This window comes from Mchenga conophoros, linkage group LG18, assembly GCF_057382185.1.
Source record: "Mchenga conophoros isolate Kocher_MC1m ecotype Shallow Benthic linkage group LG18, M_conophoros_male_GT1.1, whole genome shotgun sequence".
NCBI classification, from domain to species: Eukaryota; Metazoa; Chordata; class Actinopteri; order Cichliformes; family Cichlidae; genus Mchenga; species Mchenga conophoros.
This window is the reverse complement of record NC_140543.1, coordinates 34532671-34540561: the sequence shown is the minus strand read 5'-3', so window position 1 is coordinate 34540561 and position 7891 is coordinate 34532671. Positions and strand designations below refer to the sequence as shown.

The 7891-nt window shown below is 43.0% G+C and overlaps 1 long non-coding RNA gene across 1 annotated transcript; it reads right to left on the bottom strand.

The window, feature by feature from the left end:
• Positions 1-211: 211 nt before the first annotated feature.
• LOC146554251 (uncharacterized) lies at positions 212-6980 on the bottom strand. Its single transcript, XR_014889529.1, has 2 exons — positions 6950-6980; positions 212-1223 (listed from the first exon to the last, which is right to left on the bottom strand). It is a non-coding gene; the product is annotated as an uncharacterized LOC146554251 (long non-coding RNA).
• Between the last annotated feature and the right edge of the window lie 911 nt (positions 6981-7891).

Sequence of the window (7891 nt, the reverse complement as noted above, 5' to 3'; positions counted from 1 at the left end):
GTCTTTGGGTGTTTTTCAGAGCAAGTCAGTTGCCAAAAGCAATGTGAACATGTTACCCGGGGCAACCACTGTGGTTGGTTTGTGTTATTTAAGCTATTTGGTTTCCTGTGTTTGTCAGCACTTTGCAGTGTTGGTTGCAGCATTTTCTGTGCGTTTATGAGTCATATAATCACTTGAAATTTTTACACAACAAATAACCATTAGAAAATGATAAAATTATATTTTTATTAATATTAAATTATAATAATGATAAATTAAAGTTAATTGGCTCGAGGTCTTGCATCTGTGAAAATCAGACTGAAACTTACTCGAGTAGCAGTAAAAAAAAAGAACATTTACACTTACACAGCTCAGTGTTAATGGAAGAAGTAGTGCGTCCTTAATGTGTCAAACAATAACTGGATGTGTTTTCTAGATTTTTCTTACACAGTTTGTGTGGAAAAGCGCTTGCGCTTGCATTTCCCTGTTTCTGCAAGATCACCTTCATAGTGAAATGAAGATGAAAATGACTGAGAAGGTTCTGTGAAGTTAACGTGCTGTGACTTTTACAACTGTTTAAATACTTCAATTGATTTTTTTTAAAAAGAAGCTAAAATGCCTGAATTTGTTAAAAGCTGTGATGTCCTGCAACAAGCACATTGTAAAATAAATAAATAAATAAAAACAAGGTGTAAGCAGATTTACATTAAGAACATTTCTTCTGGTAGCTCCGTGAAGGAAATTCGTGGCAACTCCAACACTTTTACTGTTCTGATATCAGAATCTGAATCGTGTATTAATCCCAGGGGAACAGTGTAAAAACGAACTCTGTACAATAACAAGTAAAAGACAAAGAACAGTAAATAGCAGTAGTAATAATATCCACGTGTATCGTCCAGGCGGCTCTCACACACCAAGTAGTCTCCATGGATACTGACTTTAGGTATATTTTACAGCCTGCTGGAGCAGCTCAGGAGGGTTTCCTACTTCATGGCTGGCTCTCTTTTCAAAGCCATACTCTTTTGGTCTGCAAGAACAACACATATAATGTTGGCGCTGGGGCTTTCTGTAAAAGTAATTGGTTTCATTGGAAAGTGGATAAATAGCTGTGGCTGGTTGTGGAGGGCGTCCTGCCGAGTTTGACCGCTCCTGGGTTAATCGCAGTCCTCTGAGGCTGGAAGCTGTCCCAGTCGGCACTGGCCACCAGCCACCGAAGATCTGACTTACATCATAGCTGGGTTCAGCTGCAGGCAAACGAAAAAGAAAATGTCTGATGACTACATTTAAACCCATTGATGATGACAAAGTTTTTTATTGCCTCACATAGGGTTCGGGAAACATATTCTTGGTGCACTTTTACTTTAATATTTCTACTTTTTAACTTGCACAGCGCAGAAGTTCATTTTCCTTTATAACCGGAGAAACTTCTTTCACATTACTCTTTGCAGTTTGAGTCAGTGATTCTTGGAATTGATTACGAGACAATAAAACACAGGATTAGTGCGGTGAATACATATATATATTTCCATAGGTTTTGTGCAGCCTCTGATTACATCAATGTACACTTTGAGATATGAGTCTGGTTTCTGTACTCCGTGAACGGCACAGCGCAGCACAGCACAAGACTGGGGGATTTTGGGGTTGTTGTTGTTGTTGTTGTTGTTGTTTTGTTTTGTTTTTTTTACAAAAAACAACCAAACTGTAACCTAGCTGTTTTGATATAATTTTCTCTTTTTCGCTGATAACTCTGCAGATCATTTAGAGACTAAAAAACTTAGTTACCTCACACTCTCAGTTATGGGTATTTACAGTGTTGATGCTTTTATTTCACCTCTTCAGCTTATCCAAGTATTCAAAAATCACCGGTACTACACTTTCACCCCCACTGCTTCCCCTTTTCATACAGAAAGAAATGCGGAAAGAATATCTGAATGTGTCCGTCGACGCCAGAGCAATGCCACTTGACAAGCTGTGGATGAAACTGATTTTTTTTTAATCACCACTACCAATACTTTACCTCCAGTCTTTCCAATCCGACCAAAAATAAGCTGCCATTTCAGCACCATAAACTCATTATTTTCTGCATGCAGGCTTTTGTTTTTGATTGATTTGACGTTCGCATAATGCTGACTTTCTCCATCCCATCGGCTGACTGAAACGGCCTTTTTGTGCCACTTGACTTTCTCTCTCACACACAGCTGCATTTGTCTTGCAAATCCATCCCCGCTGCGTCGCGTTCAGGCGAGGAAAAGAGAGCAGTCGGACATCAGTGAAGTTCAAGCCAGCGAACAAGCGGAGAGGCTGTTCCATAGCAGCAGCTTTTGTCGATATCAAAACGGAGAGCTGGTGAAAAATGATGCATGCTTTTGCACCTCTGAATCCTGGCAACTGACAGAGTAAGGGATGGGGTGGAGGGTCCGGGGTATAAAAACTAAAAGAAAAAAACCTTCCCTGGAGGCTGAAAGTGAACAAAGAATCTCGGACTAAACGGGTTGAGTGTCCTCTAGCGCGCGACGGGGATCAGCAGCTCAGAATGTAGGAGATGGATGGAGACGCACACGTATAAACGGCCATGACTGAAATTAGCATATTTGTAATTTATCACTTTTTGTTGAGTTATTCGGGGATTTTTTAAGAAAAAAAAATGATAATTTACGATCATTTGTCAGCTCATGTAGGCTGAGCAATTACAGCTTTTCCTCTGGACATCACACAGCCTCCAGCATCCCAACTGAATTCGAAGACTTTTAGATTTCTCCGAAAACGCAAGAAGTTGGTGCCTTCTTGTCCGTTTATAAGTTTCGATTCATCGTCGCCATGACATTTTCTTCCAAGTCAGTCCAGTCTGCTTCATTTCCATATCTTTTCAAAGGAGCTTCCTTGTGAATAGACTGTAATATTTCATGATGGGGCACGCAAAAGCTGTGCACAATGCCGCTCATATCCACTTTGCTTTCAGGAGCAACAAAGATCATAGCAAGACGTCTTTATGGCTAATTCAGTCAAAGGCGCATCTCCCGTCCTCCGGCGCGGAGGTCAGGCCGCCGTGTTCCGTCCACCAGGGGGGTTTTCAGAGGCCAGAGACGGCCAGCTGGCTCCATCACGCGCGCGCGCGCGCGCGCGCACACACACACACACACATTTATTTATTTATTTATTTATTGACTGGACGACAAATGCCCATAAAACCAAACAAGATCGAGTTTTATTGACAGCTGACATTTTGAGTGATATTTCCCCCGAGCAGGAGGTGAAATAGTGATAAGTAAATTAATGAATAAATGTCTCGTTTTCAACAAATGCGTGTATCATATGGAGATACCCACAGCTCCCATCAAAATGCAAAAAAAAAATTAACACGCGCTTTGCTTCAGATTAGACACGTGAGTTTGTAGAACATAAAAATTCAAGCAAAGGGTCACTTTAAAAACTCTTCCTAAAATGTGTACATTGTGTCTCTTCGGTTGGTGACTGCATTCCAAGTACGTTGTGTGATGCATCGTCTTACGAAAGACACCTGAAATCACACCGAGGTCAATATCAGCTGCCTCCACCAGGCGGATCGCTACAGTTTATTATTCAGATACTTCTCGTAAATATTTTCATGGACTTACATGAGCATTGTCCTTTTCGGCTGAGCAGTAAACGCACCATTGCGCAGTAAAACCAAACAGCAAAGGTACCCTTTTACGCACGAACCCGACGAAACCAACTGCAGGGTTAATACCTAAAGTGTGAGTTAAACGGGACGTTCGCAAGGAGGTTTTTGGATTCGAGTTTATTTAGTTACAGCTTCTAACTGGAATTGGCGGCTCATTGTACAGCGCCATCTAATGCACTACTCTGACAAATACAGTTTATCACAGGCGGCTGCTAAAGTGCCATTTCTGTGTGACTCGTCTTATTTGACTCTAGCGCTGTAAGACAGTTGAAATTACTCCGCTCGTTTCAGCTCCAGTCTCTGCGTGTACTGTTAGTAATATTCATGCGCCAAAATAACACTTCGACCCCTTTAAATTCTCCACTCTGCGGTCAAAAATGGAAAATAATTTTTCTTAAATGTACACCAGGCGCCGCCACAAAGAAATACAGTCCAGAGGTAATAATTTATCCACTCGGTCTTCTGTATTTGCCACCCTGCTTTCTCAATTGGGAAAGCTGTTCGTGCGCCCCGGAGCCACTTGTTGCCAGCGCATAAAGTTAGAGCTTTTGAGAAGTTAAATATCCAGGAAGGAACACAAGTTAGTATCTCAAGGGCTTTACGGGGACAAAAGACCAGCGCCTTAGCACCATATGCTTAATGGCTACAGCCGTCTAGCCTTTATTAAAGGCAAAAAGTGGTCCTTTAAAAGTTGGAAAGGCTCCTTTATTTGAGTTAGATGGAGCACTTGCGCACAAAACCAGAAGCGCGCATTGCCATTGACTCGGCCCCTTTCTCTTTCTTTCAGGACTCTGAAGCGGCCACCGTCATCGCCCGTTTCACTCCAACATAAGCTTTTCATCACCAGGCTTTGTTCTCGGTGAAAGTAATGCTGCGAATCAAAGACATGACAATATTTTCCATCAGCTTGGAGACCCTGGACAAGAGCCCTCGAGCTCTGGCAAAAATCAGGGCCGGTTATTCATCCTGTCATTCCGCACCTGTGGTCCTGCATTCAAAGTATACAAACCTGTCCCTATTAACATTAATTATTCACAAACAACACAAAGGCTGAAATAGAGCAGGTTGAAGTCTGTTTATGGCTCCTAGATGTTTTATTCCTCTGAAGATGTGCCCAAAGCTTTTTTCTTCCCCTCTCTTGCAACCAAGTGTCCGTCTCTCTTTCAGTCTTGAGTAGCCCTACAGTTTGGATTTTACAATCGCAGCATCTGCTTAATCTCGGGGGATGAAAATATGACACAAAACATAGCTAATCGAGGATTTGTTACATCCCGGTAATGAGTGATCGAAGCGAGAAACAATGGTGCGGGACTATGACAGCCGCATGATTCAGGCCCACTTGGTTTACTCTCTTGTGGGGAAAGCACCAGGTGATGGTAAGAAAATCGTCGGACGAGTAGAGAACGCAGCTCTTTTCTCTCCATAGAAAAAATAGAAGACATAAATTTAATTGGCTTATCAAGGCGCGGCGACCAGGCCTCGCTGTTAATTGACTGCGGGTGCACAAAACAAACGCAGGGATGTGTTTGGCTCGTCCGGCCCGCGCTGCGCTTTTAGCCCAGTGTCACGTCATTGAACTTGTGCTTTATTATTGCAAAACGTCATGCTTTACAGTGGCCATATTGTATCGTGGACAAAGGGCGATGGAACATTAAAGACGTGGAAAACGGTGCCAACGCCGTCTCGAACAGTGCAAGGGCCTCTCTTTTTGCTTGTTTTAAAGCAGCTGCTGTTCAGGGACTAGCAAGGAGGAAATCAAAAGAGACAAAGTTTCAGCTACCAGGTGCATCCTCGGAGAAAACGGCGCAGACAAGTCTCTGCCAGCGTGACAAAGAAAGCCTCATAAAAGATGCCATTTAGACCGAAAGGTCACGTCTGAAAAGAAGAAGCACCGGAGAACGATCTCAGCTACCTCCCCTCATCTCCGCATTCAGAGCCGAGCCAGCACAAATCCACTGAGCACCTTTGACTTACCTTGCGCGCTGATCGGCCACCTTGGCGAATCTATACCAGTGGAAAAGCTCCACAGCCGGCACTCTGATGCCATGCTGAAAGCACAAAAGCTCATAATCCGGTGTATTAGAATGAGTCCTGGGGCTTCATTCCCCGAGCGAGATAATCTGCAGATCAAGCCGATCTGTGGTTCTTCTTTGGCGCTCACATGCGGGTTCAAACCGGATGTGAAAAAAATACAGCGTATTGGACCCACTACTCTGTGTCGGTCGGTGCTGGTAAACTAAAGCTCCGCACTGGTGTCTTTTTAAAACGGCGCCATAAACTGGCAGCAGACTTCTTTATTAATTGTTAATTCACTTTCAACCTTCGGTGCCATGAAATAAATATTCAAAGTCACCCGTGCGTAACAGTGCAAGTGTCCGATGCATGAAACCATTGCATGATCTTAGCAGACGCAAAGCCAGGAGGATAACGGCTCACTCATAAATGTCCTGGCGAAAACAGTGCTCTGTAGCATTGTGCCATCTATTACAGCAGAGACTGTGTTCATTAGAATTACCCTGCAAACCTTCAACAATCCACTTACAGATGCAAAGAAAACGAGCTATCAAATCATAACTAAAAGTATGAGTTAGCGTACAATAGAAATATGGATCTGTTGTTTATGGCGACCTATCTCAGCAGTGATGAACACGTTCAAAAGTTTTAGTGAACCGTCTTTGCAGCTTTATGGCTTTCGTCCCAGAAAATCAGATTTTTGTGACTGATTTAAATGTTGGAACTCTGGAAAGCATCTGGTTATTTTCTGAATTCTGTGCTATTCTTAGAAATCAGTTTGTCAGACAGCTCGCTTCTACCTCGGACGACTCGCACTCGTTTGTACTGCAGCAGGATGTAAGAGCGCGCCGCGTGCCTGCGCTCAGTCTGCAGATCCTTTCTCAACCAAATCGCTATCTGTGGCTCAGAAAGTTCAGGCCTGCGCAGAACTAAAGGAAATCAAACTTTCCGCGCCAAGCCTGTAGTCGGAATGACAAGATAGCTGGGAGGATTTAAGCCTGGCCGCGACCGCACCAAACGACGCTGAGACGCGCTTTGCGTTGCGACACTAAAAAGCGCGAGTGCGACACTACAACGTCTGAACGGACCTGCAGCTCTTTCCAAGGAGGTGAACTTGCATCAACTCTCTAACATTTGACTTTCTAATGGCTGCAGCAGGATTACATGCTGCTGTCGGAGGCACAGAGGAAGTGGAAAATCGGCTAAACAGAGGCTGAGAGAAACAACGTAACTGTCATTAAAAGAGGAAAAACGAAGGAAAGACGAGTTGTGCAGCTGAAGAAGAAACAAGCATACCTGCTCTGCTGCAGGTGCAGCGGGTCCTCCTCAGCCTGTGTGCGGCAGCTTTTAGCCACTCGTGCTTCATATATACGCCAGCGTGTCGGCAGAGGGGGCGGCCGCAGAGAAGGCCGTGGGGACACATGTTCCTGGGATGCCGCTACCACGGGAAAATCTGTCCCGACAGCACCTGGCAGCACAGAGAGTATTGACTGCTTTCCCACCATACTGTTGCACGCCCGCGTGCGCTTTAAACACCTTCAGCTGTCTGTGGGTGTACAGTGCGCCTCATTAGCATTCATTTGCATATTTATGTCACAGCATTAGAGCGCTTTCTTCTTTCATTCACTCAATCACACTTTCAGGTCAAAGCGCGTCAGCTTCCAGCGGCCACTGCGCAATTCCACGGCAAGGAGGATGCTCCCCTCACCCATTCATCGACTAACACGCATGTGTGTATTTTAAAGATGTGTTATTGTTATCTGAGAGTTCCGAATTCACGGTGATTTTTAAAATCTGACGATAAAAAGTTTGGGCAAACAAGCAATAAAACTGCGACTGGTTGGATTGTTAACTGGTTCAAGAACGGACACATTTGTGCTGCTCTCTACAAAACACATCGTTAGTGTGATAATCCAAAGGCACAGCTCACAGAGCTCACACTTATGCGCAGCAAGCCGTTTTCAGTAAGACTGGCGCTAAACATTTACATTCAATAGTTTCATCTTCTGTGAACACAGAAATGTTTAACGCACACAGCAATAATAATAATAATAATAATAATAATAATAATAATAATAATAATAATAATAATAACAATAATAATAATAACAATAATAATAATAATAATAATAATAATAATAATAATAATAATAATAATAACAATAATAATAATAACAATAATAATAATAATAATAATAATAATAATAGTCTTCTTATCAGTTGGTTCTTTTATTTGAA